Below are 15,586 nucleotides of genomic sequence, written 5' to 3' on the forward strand. Positions count from 1 at the left end.
ATAGCAAGAGAGAAAAGGGACCCTGAGTTTCTCTGATACATGCTCAGAGAGGAAAGCCCCGCAGATCAGTGGGATCATTTTTTGAGTTAGTCACACATAGCAACAATCTAAAATACACTCAAGACCTATTTCATGCATTACATTCTTCCAAAAGCATGATTCTTAATAGGAATCTGCATAAAGTTGCAAAAGCATTGCTCTGTATTACCCAGTGACACAGATTTTACTTGAATGGGAGACTATGTTAAAGAAGACTGTGGTTGCATTTTAGTGGAACTAAGGATCATTATACCATAGAATTTTCATGAATCTTGCTTTTTATTAACTTTACTTTCAGTCACTGTGATAGCTGGTAAGCTGAGCATACTCTTAGTTAATCCACGCTTCCCACCTCCTACATAGATTTCAGGGAAACTACAATTTCTTGCAGCACAGATAGGTGCAGGTGCTTCAGATTCACCACTTGGAGGCAAACTATGTCTGCCATGTCACTTCCAAGATCACTTTTTCTTAAATATGACAGTCACTTGTGAACTGTAAGGAATGTCCTTTCTTTCTAAAAAGCATTTTCTTTTTGGCCAAGTTGATGGATATCAAAGAAGGAATAGCTCTGGGACAACTCTTTCCTTTCCTTCCAAAACAATTTTCAATCTGTATTGCAACAGCTTGAGATAATACCTGAGTTGTAAAAGTACTGGAAACTTTTTGTGAAATAAATTCTATGACAATAATCCACCCCCCCAATTATATATGTGTGTGTATGTGTGTGTGTGTGTATATACATATATATATAAAATATATATGTGTATATATATATATATATATGTTTGACACACTGCTCCATATATATATGTTTGACAAAACAGGATGACATTAGAATAAATATAGACACACAGACCAATGGAATTATTTGAGTCTAGAAATAAACCCACACTTACAGGGACAATTAATTTACATCTAAGGGATAAAGGGTACACAATGAAGAAAGAACAATCTCCCGAACAAATGGTATTGGGAAAACTAGATGAACACATGCAAAGAATGAAAGTAGAGCACTATCTCACACTATAAATAAAAATTAACAAGGATTAAAACTTGGATGTAAAACTTGAAACTCTAAAATACATAGAAGAAAACAGGCAACACTGTGAGTCACTGTCTTTAGTGGTGTCTGTGAGGACTCAACCCCCAAAGCAAGGGAAACAAAAACAAAAATAAACAAATGAGACTACATCAAACCAAAAATCTTCTGCAAAACAAAAGTAACTTTAAAACAAAAAGACACCCTACTGAGTGAGAGCAAGTATTTGTACAATATTTATCCCACAAGGGATTAATATCAAAGATCTACAAAGAACTCATATAACTCAACACAAAGAAAACAAATAACTCAATCAAAAAATGGGCAGAAGAGCTAAATAGGCACTTCTCCAAAGAACACATACAGATAGCCAACGCGCATATGAAAAATTGTTTGTCATCATTTATCATCAGTGATGCAAACCAAAATCACAATGAGACACGACTTCACACCCATGAGAATGGCTCAGATCAAAAAGACCAGAGACAACAAGTATTATTGCTGGGGATGTGGAGGAAGCAGAACTCTCACACACTGTTGGTGGGGATGCAGACTGCTCCAGTGCTGTGGAAAACGGTGTGGAGGCTTCTCAAGATATTAAAAATGGACTCACCATCTAATTCAGGAATTCCACACCTCTGTATCTATCTGAAGAATACAAAAGACTAATTTGAAGGGATATATGTATTCCTGTGTTCATTGCAGCACTCTTTCCAAGCCATGGAAACAACCTAACTACAGATGGCTGGCTAGAGATGTGGTACACATGCACAATGGAATGCTACTCTGCTATAAAAAAAGGATGAAATCATAACATTTTGAACAACTTGGATGGAACTGGAGGGGATTATGCTAAGCAAAGTAAGTCAGAAGGAGAAAGACAAATGTTGATGATTTCACTCATATGTAAAGAAAAGAAACAAAATTAAACCAAAACAAATCCTAGAAACCTAACTATTGAATTGAAGCTACCAGAAGAGGGAGAGGGTGGGATGTGGTATGATGACAGGGTAGGGAATCCAATGGACTGTGGTGGAGGATTATAGGTGCTTTGATGGTGGGTGTGGTGTCATAACCTACATCTGAAGAGGTCTAACCCTATATCCTAAAACGTATATACAGTGTTGTAAACCAATACAATATATAGCTAATAAAATAAATTGAACCAGAAGCAATGTGGAGTGTGCTTATCGCATAATGTTAAGTATGACATTTAAAAATCAAATATCACAATTATGAATGTACAATATATATATGCAATTTCACATATAAGAAATGAAACTTTCAAAGCAGTTGATTAGGAGGTGGACATCTGAAATAATTTTCTCCCTTCTTATCTACTTTTTCATTATTTTTTAACAACTAACCTGGTATCAATTCTCACAAGACTTTGTCACTCTACCCTCAACAAAGAGGTTTTTCTCAGTTCCATGCTACCTTTGATCTATTCGGAGGCTCTGATTTAGCCTGAGTGAAGACCTTTGGTTGCTCCTCAAATTGGATATAAAATGTTGCACTGCATATGTTTCCATTGCTGCTTTCCTGGTATAGGCTTCTTAAAAGACTTACGCATAATTAAAAAGCCCAGGACTTTTACACACTCCAAATTCTAAAGCAGCAGTGGGCTGGGATTCAGCCCCAGATGAAAGAGCCCTGGGCCTCTGTTGCAGGAACACGAGGCCTTTCATGTTTCTCAGTCACCATCACCACCTCTGCTCTCCTAAGAAAACCTAAAGGGAAAAGCCCTGATCGATTTAAAGCCTCTTTAAAAATCTCAACCCAACTACAGCAATAAAAATTTGCATTGTTTATACAAAGAAATCACCTCAAAGATTGCTTTGAGTACTCACGGCCCATGCAAAACTCCTAGAGCTGTTTTGCCAACAGTATGGAAACAATTATATATGATCTATACCAGCAAACAAGGCTTAACTACTTCACCATTCTAGGCAGGCCTGATTATAGCTGATGAACAAAGATAATCCCCTATAAATTTGTTCTTTTCTAGAATTCAGTGAAAAGATGCTGATTAGCAAATACACAAGGGTATCTGGCTATTTTTTTCTCGTCATGCCTATGGATCTTTCTGAGTGTCTCATAGTTACCTCACTGTCATTAGTATATTTTGAAATTGATTTGTTTTTCAAACCTTTGAGGGTGAAAACATGCAAGTTTTCAAGAAATTTTGCAAACATGCAAGTCACAGCAAAAGCAGACTTATCTGTACAGCAGTAAAGTACACATTTGTTGAACTGAATTGAAGACCATCGCTGAGCTGTTTTCCTTGTTATTCAAGATTCATCAGAAACAAGCACTGCCTCCAGGATGAGACAGTGGAGGAATGAACTGCATAATTTTGGGCATGCAATATACAAAAGGACTACTTTTGGTGCAAATGGAAATCCTTCATTTGAAAAGCTAGGAAAATATTTTTCACTTTTAAAGAACACATAAGTCAAATGCAACAAAAAAGGAAATCAGATTAATGATCAAGTGAAGTAGATTTCTGAGCTGGCATTTGAGGCTGCCAGCATTATTACGAGAATCCCAGAGCTTTTGTTTTTATCTAAATATCATATTTACTCTCATCTGCCCCACAGGAATATCTCTTAGGCTGGGTATCTCTTGGACTGGGTGAGTAGGTGAGATATCCCAGGATCTAGTGACAGTGAGCTAAGAAGCCAAAAAGGTATAGCTGAAGTGGGTGATCCTGAAACCCAAGGGCACAGATAGGCAACATCCGATGGAGAAATTCCAGAACGAGATGTAAGCTCTGACAGATTGCCCACTCCTGCAGGCTCTGCACACATTCACCCACTTCCTCCTGATAGGGTGACCAGCTGTCCTGGCTTGCCCTGGACTGAGGATTTTCCCAGGATGCAGGATTTTCAGTGCTAAAACTGGGACAGTCTGGGGCAAACCTCCCCCTGAGGCTTGCTGGTATTTTAAGCAACAAGGTCTAAAGAGAGGAGAGAGAAATGAATGCAGCTTTTAGTTATACTTCTCTTGTCAGTATTAACTTTAACAAACACAGTCGAAGGACAGGATTGGTTGGAAGTGATTTCTGGAGACACACCACACAGCATCCCCAAATACCCAGTTCCTCTTTTGTTGGTCAGTTGTAAGGTCTCAAGCGCAAAGGCACACTTTTTAAAGAATTTTTCTCTATTTTACTGGTTAGGGTCTGAGAGCTTAGGTTCTTGAAATAGATCATCATGTGAAGACATGAAAAATACTGATTAAAAATTATGGTTCTACTTGTTTGATCTCTATAATTACTACATTTTAAAGCAGTTCAAACTTGGGAAATGAATAAATCAAGATGCCAGGCGTCAAGGTTGTCTAAGCATGGGTGATTTTAAACTTGACTATTTTCTAAGGGTTTTTTTGTTTGTTTGCTTTTTGTTTTTTTTTTGTTTTTTGTTTTGGTAAATGTGGTTAGAATGCTCTTACAATGAAAAAATAAATAAACAACAATAAGAGCTTGGTCACCTCAGTTTGGCAAAAGATACATTTTTATTGAGGAATAATTTGTACTAACTCAAATATTATTCACTTAGTTATTCATGATATCTAAGGTAAACAGTATAACTTTACTTCATAGATGATCTTAAAAACTCATTCCAGACTTCAAGCATTTACAAGAGATGACCTTAGATGATTTGAATTACAGGCATCTTTTATTGCTGTTGTCAAAAGGCAGAAATGAGAAAAACACTAATATGTTCTATACTTTTCAAAGTGCTTTCACTACATATAACTTAATGTACATACAGTTTCATGAGATGTGTTACAAGCCCTGCCTCCACCCTACTGGTGAGGAAGTTTTGACACAGTGATGTGCAAGAATATATTTTAGATCCCGAACTTCCAATCCTGTACCCAGAACTTAAGAAAGGAGCTGAGTTCCTTCAAACCAAGAAGCATCTGTTGACCTCCCACAGCTAAGTGTTTAGTGCTACCAAGAAACTCTGGCAACAGAGTTAGCTGAATAGGAGATAGTGTATTCCCCAGTTCAGAAACAATCTTGGTCTGTTTGTCCAATGTCAATGACATTTCGCAGTCAGTCATTTCTCACTTTGGCTCTGTGGACAAGGGTGTGTGGGAGGGCATTATTCTGCAGGTGACAGATGCCTCATTTCTGTGTAGGGAGGGCTTGTTGCAGCAGCTATGGAATAGCATCAGCTCCTTGAGAACAGAGACTCTCTGAGTGGCTTGCCCAGCCCTTGCGGTGCCTGGCACAATCAGAAGGACAGAATGTGAAAAGAGATGTTAAAACTGACTGAACTGACTCCATCTTGTGCGCAAGACTCCATTTTACAGAACTTTTTACTTAAAACAAAGAATAAAAGGCTATTTGCTGACTAGCAAGAATAGTTTTCCAGCTACACATGACTTTCTCTCAGAACTGTGAAAAGTTAATTTTTTTTCTATTTATTCTCTCCCTGGTAAACGAAGCCATTTTGACTAAAAATCAATGCACACTGAGAAATATAATCTATAACTAGTGCTATGTTCTACATTTCTATCCTTCTTCACACCCTCCCTTCCATTTTTTTTTCTTTGAAAACTCCCTGAAATAAAGACCCAACTGAGACCCATGGTATCAGTTTAGACTGATACCTGAGCTTGTGCTCCCCAATTTGCAGATCTAAGATCCCCCTCCCAAATGAATGCTATTATTTTATTTTAGCATTGCTTTGTTTTTCTCAATCAACAACATTCACAGGGTATGCATCAATCCCTCTTCTTTAACGGTCTTGTGGAATGTTGTTTAGTGATCCTCTGCTACTTTGGCTCACCTAAGCCTACTCTCCTTTCTCCTGGTCACTATACTCCCATTCTCTCGGTGGGTATGGTCTTACTGCGTCCTGCTCCCCTGTGTAAGGGATAAATATATGCTCTAAGTGAGGTCACTAAGTTGTTCTTATCCTAGAATTTGAATTGTGGGCAGAGCGACACAGGGTTACCTAATGAGTCTGCCCACTAGTTTGGCTACTGGATCCCCAGAATTTTCCCTGGTACCTGCATTTACTCATTCTAGTTCTTCAGCTTTTCCATGAATTCTGTGATCTATCTATGCTTTCCATTCTTTTTACTCCAATCAATGACTTTCCTGCTTCAGGAAACAAGAATGGTTTCTATTGCTAAAAGTGAGAAATGAAGTTGAAACTCAAACACCTTTGGTCCAGTGCCACATATACCCCAGCATCAATAACTGGGTTTTCCTGGACACCTGGCTTGACCTCCATGAGTTCAGTCCCTTTTCTGGATGTGGAGAGGGCCTGCAACTTGTTGTAGTAAGAATTAATGAGACCATGTCCACAGAGATTAGGATTTCAGTGATTGTTAGTTCCACCTCCTTTAAGCAGATTGATAATTTCAAAATGATGTGGAAGATTTAAAAAAGTACTTCTAAAATTAACCTTTAGAATATTCAGATAACCTTTTCATGTTAAATGCTTGGTTGCTAATCTTACTCTTTCAGATGATGGTCCACAGTAGGAGGAAACCAGCCAGGATAAACCTGAAACTTATAAATTCAAATGCTGAAATAACATGCTTTTCACTACTAATTTCACACACATTGGGAATGGTATCTCTGTAGTGTTTCCTTGGTAGTCAGAGTCATAAATTCACAAGTTACACTTTTAGAAGGATTTTTAGTTTTGAAGCCAGACATTTCCCCATATTTAAATTTGGAAGAATAATAGAACTCTCTCATTCTTTGTATTATGTTGCAGCAACTGTGCTACACACTTATGTTCTTGATTTCACAACACCCCCAGAAGGCAGGTACTATTTGGACCATTTCAGGTACAAGGAGTCAGCAGTGCAGGGGGTGAGCCAACTGGCAACAGAGTTCAAGTTCAGCTCTTCCTGAGTCCCAGCTGTGTGCTTCTAATGCCTCTTCCACATTGCCTTACAGCCTAAAGTCTCTACCCACCCCCACCCCCCACAAATTACATTGAACAGTTGGTTTATCCTATATTTGTAATTCCCCAGACAAGGAGCCACCCAAAAAGTATATGTGACTTTTGGGAAAGAAAGACAATGTTACAATTAACACAGTTTTGTGGCTAGGTTTGAATCCTAGCCCTGCCACTTGCTAGCAAGATTTTTTTGATTACTTGCCTATCAAGAGGTCAGTTTTCTCATCTGCAAAATGAGGTAGGCAAAGAAAATCAGAAAGAGGGTCACTGGGAGAATTACATAGCATAATGTACATAGACCATTAACATCCTAGGCACATAGTAAGTCATTTTCAATGAATACTGACTGTTACTATTATCACTATGCTTGAATAGCTCAACATAGTTCCCAAACAGTCCAACAATTTCCAAATGATCGTTCTATGGAATTAGAACTGTGATTTAAGATGTGTGAGTCAGGATTCTAACACAAGTGCACTGTATCATCAATTTGACAAAATAAACAGTAGGAACTTATAAAAGTAATATGACTCCTGCAGTCAGAAATCCTGAGCTCCCTCCCCAGTTCAGGCCCCCAAGACCTGTGCTTACTCAGTGTCTTCAGCATATACTCTGTGCCTTCATTTTCTCCATGAACTGCATAACTGTATCCCAGAGCTGTTGGGAGCATCTAGTTTTTTGGGAGCATCAAGCTATAAAAGTGTCCTGTAACCTGAGGAGCTGGGTTTGATCAATGTTGTTATTCTTTATCAAGAAGATACTGAAAAATAAATTTGCATAACAAACTACAGAGGTTTTAAATGGACCGCTTGAAAACTGCATACTTAGGTTATTGTTATTACTAAGAGAGAAAAATATTTCTCTGTATCCATGTCTGTGTCATGGGTGAAAAAAGAAAGATCAATAGGTCTCAATCCAACACTTTTCATTTATTTCATTTCCTTCCTGGACCTGCAGGCAGCTGAGTTTCACCTCCATCTGAATTGCAAGGGAAGCAGCCTTCTGTCTGAGTTGGAGAGCAGATTACATGCGTAGAACACATGTCGTGGTTTGTGTGTGTTTGTGTGTTTAATCTGCTCATAAGAAATTTCTACTCACATAAGTTAAATATTTACAGAAAGCCTCGGACTAGGCACCCAGGGCACAGAAATGAAAAGATGTGACCCCTGACCTTCTAATGCTCTGGATTTTTTTTTAGCTTTGCAAAACAGTGAATGGTCAGAAGAAAGGCAAGTTTATGCTTTCGTTCTCTAAAAGAGGTAAACAAATGTCAGTTTCACTTATGTCTTTCTACAATCTAGTCATTTTAACATTTCAAGCCATAAATTTTCAGGTTCTAGATGTACATGAATCAGCAGTTTATTCAAGGATTTAATTCTCAGTAAGAAAATGTCTCCCTAATAAAAAGATTAACCCTTTACATGATTTACTTTACATTGTTCATGCCCTTGAAAGGTAAATATTTTCTAGGCAGATATAAAGCAACCAGCTTTGTTAGGTACCTACAGACCAGTTTACCTGCAGCCTTAACAAAAAAAGATCCTAAGTCTTCTACATTCAGCTCTTGACTTTAAGTAAGTTAAGGGGGTGATAATCAGAGGCGAAGAAGACATCTGTGCTTTTAACGATGCCTGTACAACTTAATACTTGAAAGAAGGGATTTCAGACAAATGTATATAAATGTACATTTTGATATATTTTCATTGTCAGTATTAAAGCATAAACTGAAAATAAATCATGTGAGCTCTATTTTTTTTAAATCCAAACCGAAGCACACATGTTACTGACAGAGACTACAAGACTTTTCTCTTTATTTCCCTGATTACTCCTTTACATATTAGGAAAATTACAGAAATGTTGCAGACAGAGGCTTTGGTCTCTCGGTACAACAGGAAAGCAAACCATGCTTTTGTGAGAAGGCTGGGTTTTTGTTGTTGCATTTTTAGGCGAAAGATTTATGCTTATATTTTGGCCCATTTACAATCCATCATAATACTTTGCAGACAAAGTTATGCTCTTTTCCCAATGATCTAGTGACCTTAATCTCTAACATTTTGTGGTTTCCTGTTTGGGGAAATGATTGAACAGCAGCCTAAGCTGTTCCAGGCTGCACAGCGTTCCCAGTTGGCTGCTATCTGTCTTAGTTTTGAATGTTCTCCTGTTCACTAATCAAAAAAAAAATTTTTTTTAAGAAGCTTTCCCTACAGATGCTAAATCAATGAAACTCCTACAAAGCAGTCCTCTACATTTCCTCTTCTGGCTCTTTACTTATCATTCTTCTATTACAAACTCCAACATAGCCATGAGTTCTTTCTGCCTGAAGCAATTAACATAACTCACCAGGGCCTTTCTCTTAAACAGAAAAGAATTAATTTCACTAATATTCAGCTCAACATAGGACAATTCCCAAGGGGTTCCCTAAAGCTCAACTGCAAACGAAAACCTGAACTTCAGTTGTGGAGAGTAATGTTTAAGAAATGTTAAGAATTGTCCTTTTATGGACAATGCCTCAGCCCCAAGTGCCCATCACTCACACCTTTGGCCCTACTTCTTCCTGGTGATTTTGCAGGAATAGAGGATTGTAATATTCAGGAAACCAGAGTCCCCCGGGTCTGCCTGAGAAGACTGGTAGAAAGATAATGCAACCATTGAATGAAACAGTAGTCACTTCTGCAACTGCTGTTCTTCAGAAGGGATATAATTTGCTTGCCAGTTTAAGGAAAAGGGAAGACAAAGAAAGATGAAAACGCACTCAAATAAACAGCCCCAAATGCCTGCCATTCCCGTATCAGCTGGTTTGGCTGAATCAAGGAAAGAAAAATAAGAATGAGCAACAAGTCTGAGTCAGTGTCCAGCGATTATACAAATACTGTCCTTGGGCCAAAGAAAATTATCCCTGCTTATTTGCAACTTAACTCTAAATAATTTAGTTGCTTTTAGATAGGAACAAGAAGCAAAGCCAATTTGAAAAGGATCCAGGAACCCATCATTCCAACCAATGGATCTTTGAAGAAAAAATTTAACTACATAGAACTGTCTACTTAAAATTACTTCAAATAACGACCCACAATAATATTTCCCCTTCAGTTTGAAAAGGGAAAAGTATGGGGTTCCACTCCAGGAGGTCCTTTGCTCTCCTTTTTGTTTCAGGCTCTCATAGTTCCCTTTCTGATCCCTTTACCGCTCAATAATCTCCTCCGACTATGTCAATAACTGGATTTAATGGACTCAAAGTGTCCCAGGAGCAGGCCTGCCCACTTCCCCAGGTCCTCCAGAGAGGACTGTCCTCCCTGGTTGTCGGAGTGTCAGTTTTAAGATCACACCAAGGGTCATTTCCAAAGCCTGCAATATGCTTGCCAATGTTATTATCCTACTAAAAGGTGGACCAAGGAGCTAATTTCTTTCTCTTTCCATATTATGAAATGTATTTAAATAACAAGTATATCTGTGCATACAGCCCAACCACAGAGCAAACCAAAAAATGCCATTGTTTATGACAGTTAAGTCTAGAGGTATTAAACCATACTAATCAAGACAGTAGCCACATGTGGTGGGCACTTGAAACATGGCTAGTTCAAATTGAGGCAGCTGTAAACTAAAGATACATACCAGATTTTGAAGTCTTAGTATAAAGTAATATAGTAGTATAAAGTATAAAGAATGTAAAACAACTTCATTTCTTAACCTTGACTACATGTGGATGTTATAACAGTCTGGATATATTGTATTGAAGAAAATCTATTATGAAAATTAATTTCACCTATTTCTTTTTATATTTTTAATCTCCTTCTGGAAAATTTAAAATGACATGTGTGGCTTGCATTCTATTTCTATTGGATGGCACTCATATACCTTGGGTTTGGTATATCCTGCAAAGAAAACCTGTCCCTTTGTCAACAGTTGCCAAATGATGGAAGTAACTTCCAAGGACAGCCTCTCTCAGGAGGGCAGTGTTCAGTCCATGAGGTTGGACTAAGGAGTGGAAAATATTTTATGTCAAAGACTGGCAGATGCTCCACCAGGCCCAGTTATTACAGAAGAGAACAGAAACTGCAGGATAATCCCTTGCCATCCTACTAGAGGGAGGGGGGTAGAGGTGAGGACAAAGGAAGGAGGGGGCCCAGGGGTCTTGGGTAAAGGGCTATAGGTGAGGAATTGTGTGTGTGTGTGATCACATATATATGTGATTTAGGGGTAAAGGTTCATACCTCCTCACCTATAGCCTTTTACCCAAGACCCTTGGGCCCCCTCTTTCCTTTGTTCTCACCCCAACCCCCCTCACCCTAGTAGGAGATATATATAGATACATATATATATACACATATACATATTTATATGCCAGCTTATATATATATGCCATATATATTTGTGCCAGCATATACATATATACACACACATGTATACATATTTACATACATATACACACACATACATACACATGTATGTGTATATGCATACATGTACATGTGTGTACATACATGTGTACACATACACATACATATATGTATATATATGCCAGCTTGCCATCAACTCCAACTCTAGTTCCCTGCTCCCCAAATTATCACCATCACCCAAATTTCCATAAAATTGAAGCAAATCAAGACAGAGGGGGTCAGGGCACCTGCCTAGAGCTATTCTTTCAAAAAGCTTGGTTGACATAAGGCTTTTGTTTAGCCACGTGTCATTCGACACAGAAACCCTATGCTGTGGTGTTGACTGTCCCCCAAGGACAAGACCTGGCGTTGCCAATAATAAGCAAGCAGATGGCACAGACTGACCCAGGCAGGGGTATGCTTGGACAACATGTACGATACACGCAGGCAAATCCAGTGTTCAAAGACCTGAGAGGAAGCATCAAAGAGCTTGCAACTGTAGCTTCCTCAGGCAGTGGCAAGTGTGTGAAGCTGCTTGGCCCTTTTGACTAACGCTCTGGTGCTGGCTGCCACATCCTCCATACCCTCATGGAAGGAGAGGAAACTGCAGGGGAAAGAATCCTTGACCTGCACTTAGAGCTTGGGGCAAACACACTCAAATGACGAAGGTGATGAGTCTGATGTTGGAAAAACTGAAATCCAAACCATGGCACAGTGGATTGACTTTGCAATCTGAAGCTATGGCTCTGACATGCATGCGACTTTCTAACATACAAACCAAACAGGTGCCCAGTGCAGATCTATCAAATGAGTACCGTCTATTTTCTTATTCTCTTTTTTATTTTTTTATTTTTTTTTTTTTGTGAAATAGTTTTTTTTTTTTTTTTTTTTTTTATAAATTTTATTGTTATATTCCCCATACAATTGCAGCCCCCCATACTGACCCCAATCCCTCCCCTCCCGCCCCCGCCCCCCTAAAAGTGTCTCTGGTTCATAGTTTTTTGTTGATTTTGATTTTCACTTTCTTATAGTTATTCATTTTCCTGGTCCCTTATTTAAGTTTTCTAGATTCCTGCTATGAGTGAGACCATCCGGTATTTTTCTTTTTCTTTTTGGCTTATTTCGCTGAGCATGATCCCTTCCAGCGCCATCCATGTTGCAGCAAATTGCATGTGTTTATCTTTTTTGAATGCTGAGTAATATTCCATGGTATATATGTACCACATCTTCTTGATCCAGTCATCTATTTTTGGGCATTTGGGTTGTTTCCAAAGCTTAGCTATTGTAAACAGTGCTGCTATAAACATAGGGGTGCAGGTGCTCTTTGGAATTGATGTTTCTGTGTCCTTTGGGTAAATACCTAGGAGTGGAATTGCTGGGTCATATGGAAGCTCTATGTTTAGTAGGTCCAGAAATCTCCACACAGCTTTCCACAGTGGTTGGACCAGTTTGCACTCCCACCAACAGTGCAGAAGAGTTCCTTTTTCTCCACACCCTCGCCAACATTTGTTGTTGCTAGTTTTTTTAATATGTGCCATTCTCACTGGTGTAAGATGGTATCTCATGGTAGTTTTGATTTGCATTTCCCTGATGACAAGTGATGTTGAACATTTTTTCATATGCCTGTTGGCCATTTGCATTTCCTCTTCAGAGAAGTTTCTTTTAAGCTCTTCTGCCCATTTTTTGACTGGATTATTTTCTTTGTTGTTGTTGAGACTCATCAGCTCTTTGCAGATTTTTGTGATCAGTCCTTTATCATTAGTGTTGGGTGCAAAAATGTTCTCCCAGTTGGTGGGGTTTCTCTTTGTTTTTGTTATTGTCTCTTTTGCTGTGCAAAAGCTCTTTAATTTGATATAGTCCCAGCTGTTTATCTTTGCCTTCACTATCACAGCTTTGGGTGATGTGTCTGTAAAGATGTCTTTGATGTGCAAATCACGTAGTGTTTCGCCTATATTTCCTTCTATATATTTTATGGTTTCAGGTCTTACGTCTAGTTCTTTAATCCATTTTGAGTTGATTTTTGTGTATGGTGTGAGGTGGTGGTCAAGCTTCATTCTTTTGCATGTAGCGACCCAGTTTTCCCAGCACCATTTATTGAACAAACTTTCTTTGCTCCAATGCATAGTCTTTGCTCCTTTGTCAAAGATTAGTTGACCATAAACCTGTGGGTTTATTTCTGGATTTTCTATTCGATTCCATTGGTCTGTATGTCTGTTCTTGTTCCAATACCATGCGGTTTTGATGATTATGGCTTTGTAGTATAGTTTGAAGTCTGGGAGTCTGATGCCTCCATTCCCTTCTTTTTTTTTCAGGAGAGCTTTGGCTATTCGGGGTTTTTTGTGATTCCATATGAATTTCATCAATAATTGTTCTATTTCTTTGAAGAATGACATTGAAATTTTGATTGGAATAGCATTGAATCTGTATATTGCTTTTGGAAGGATGGCCATTTTAATAATGTTTATTCTTCCAATCCATGAGCAGGGGATGTCTCTCCATTTCTTTGTGTCTTCTTCTATTTCTTTTAACAGTGTTTTATAGTTTTCTTTGTATAGGTCCTTTACCTCTTTTGTTAGATTTATTCCCAAATATTTGATTTTTTTTGTTTCAATAACAAAAGGGATGGTCTTTTTGATTTCTTCTTCTTCAGATTTATTGTTTGTGTATAGGAAGGCTACTGACTTTTGCGTGTTGATTTTGTATCCTGCCACTTTACTGAACTGATTGATGAGTTGAATTAGCTTTTCTGTGGAGTTTTTGGGGTTCTCTATGTATAATATCATATCGTCTGCAAATAGTGATAGTTTGACTTCTTCTTTTCCTATTTGGATTCCTTGGATGTCTTTCTCTTGTCTTATTGCCCTGGCTAGGACTTCCAGTATTATATTGAAAAGCAATGGTGAGAGTGGACATCCTTGTCTTGTTCCAGATCTTAATGGAATTGCTTTCAGCTTTTCACCATTGAGAATGATACTGGCTGTTGGCTTGTCATAGATGGCCTTTATGATGTTGAGGTATGTTCCTTGTATCCCAAGAATTTCAAGGGCTTTTATCATGAATGGGTGTTGCACTTTGTCGAAAGCTTTCTCAGCATCTATTGATATTATCATATGGTTTTTATATTTCTTTTTGTTGATGTGTTGGATAACGTTGATTGATTTTCGGATGTTAAACCATCCTTGTGCCCCTGGAATGAATCCAACTTGGTCGTGGTGAATTATCTTATGGATACATTGTTGGATTCTGATAGCTAAAATTTTATTGAGGATTTTTGCATCAGTGTTCATTAGGGAGATTGGCCTGTAGTTTTCCTTTTTTGTGTTGTCCTTGTTCGGTTTTGGTATTAGTGTAATGTTGGCTTCATAGAACGTGTTTGGTATTGTCCCTTCCTCCTCAATTTTTTGGAAGAGTTTGTGAAGGATAGGCACTAATTCGTCTCTGAATGTTTGGTAGAATTCATTTGTAAATCCATCAGGTCCTGGGCTTTTGTTTTTGGGGAGGTTTTTGATTACCATTTCAATTTCGCTAATTGTAATTGGTCTGTTTAGGTGTTCTATTTCTTCTTTATCTAGCTTTGGGTGATGGTAGAGTTGTAGGAATTTGTCCATCTCCTCTAGATTGTTAAACTTGTTTCCATATAACTGTTCATAGTAGTTACTGATTATTCTTTTGATTTCTGCTGTGTCCGTTGTGATTTCTCCTCTTTCATTGATGATCCTGTTTATTTGTGCTTTCTCCCTTTTTTCCTTTGTGAGCCTGGCTAGGGGTTTGTCTATTTTATTGATTTTTTCAAAGAACCAGCTCTTGGTTTCATTGATCTTTTGGATTGTTTTTTTAGTTTCAATTTCATTTATTTCTGCTTTGGTTTTTATTATTTCTTTTCTTCTACTGGTTTTGGGGTTTTTTTGTTGTTCTTTTTCTAGATCTTTGAGCTTCGAGATTAGGTTGTTTCTTTGCGTTCTTTCTTGTTTCTTGATGTGAGCTTCTATTGCTATATATTTTCCTCTTATTACTGCTTTTGCTGCATCCCATACATTTAGGATATTGGTGTCCTCCTTGTCGTTCAATTCAAAAAATTTTTTAATTTCTTCTTTGATCTCCTCATTAGTCCAATGGTCTTCCAGTAGTGTGGTTTTTAATCTCCATGAGGTAGGAAAGTTCCTTGCCTTCTTTTTATGGTTTATTTCTAGTTTGATGCC

At 38.1% G+C, this 15,586-nt stretch overlaps 1 protein-coding gene across 2 annotated transcripts in view; it reads right to left on the reverse strand.

The window, feature by feature from the left end:
• The window catches only part of CPVL (carboxypeptidase vitellogenic like), a gene marked incomplete at its 5' end in the record, with an annotated part of 100,711 nt that overhangs the window by 25,062 nt on the left and 60,063 nt on the right, over nt 1-15,586 (reverse strand). The window lies entirely within an intron of this gene.

The sequence above is a fragment of the Talpa europaea genome (genome assembly GCF_964194135.1).
Source record: "Talpa europaea genome assembly, chromosome: 3".
NCBI classification, from domain to species: domain Eukaryota; kingdom Metazoa; phylum Chordata; class Mammalia; order Eulipotyphla; family Talpidae; genus Talpa; species Talpa europaea.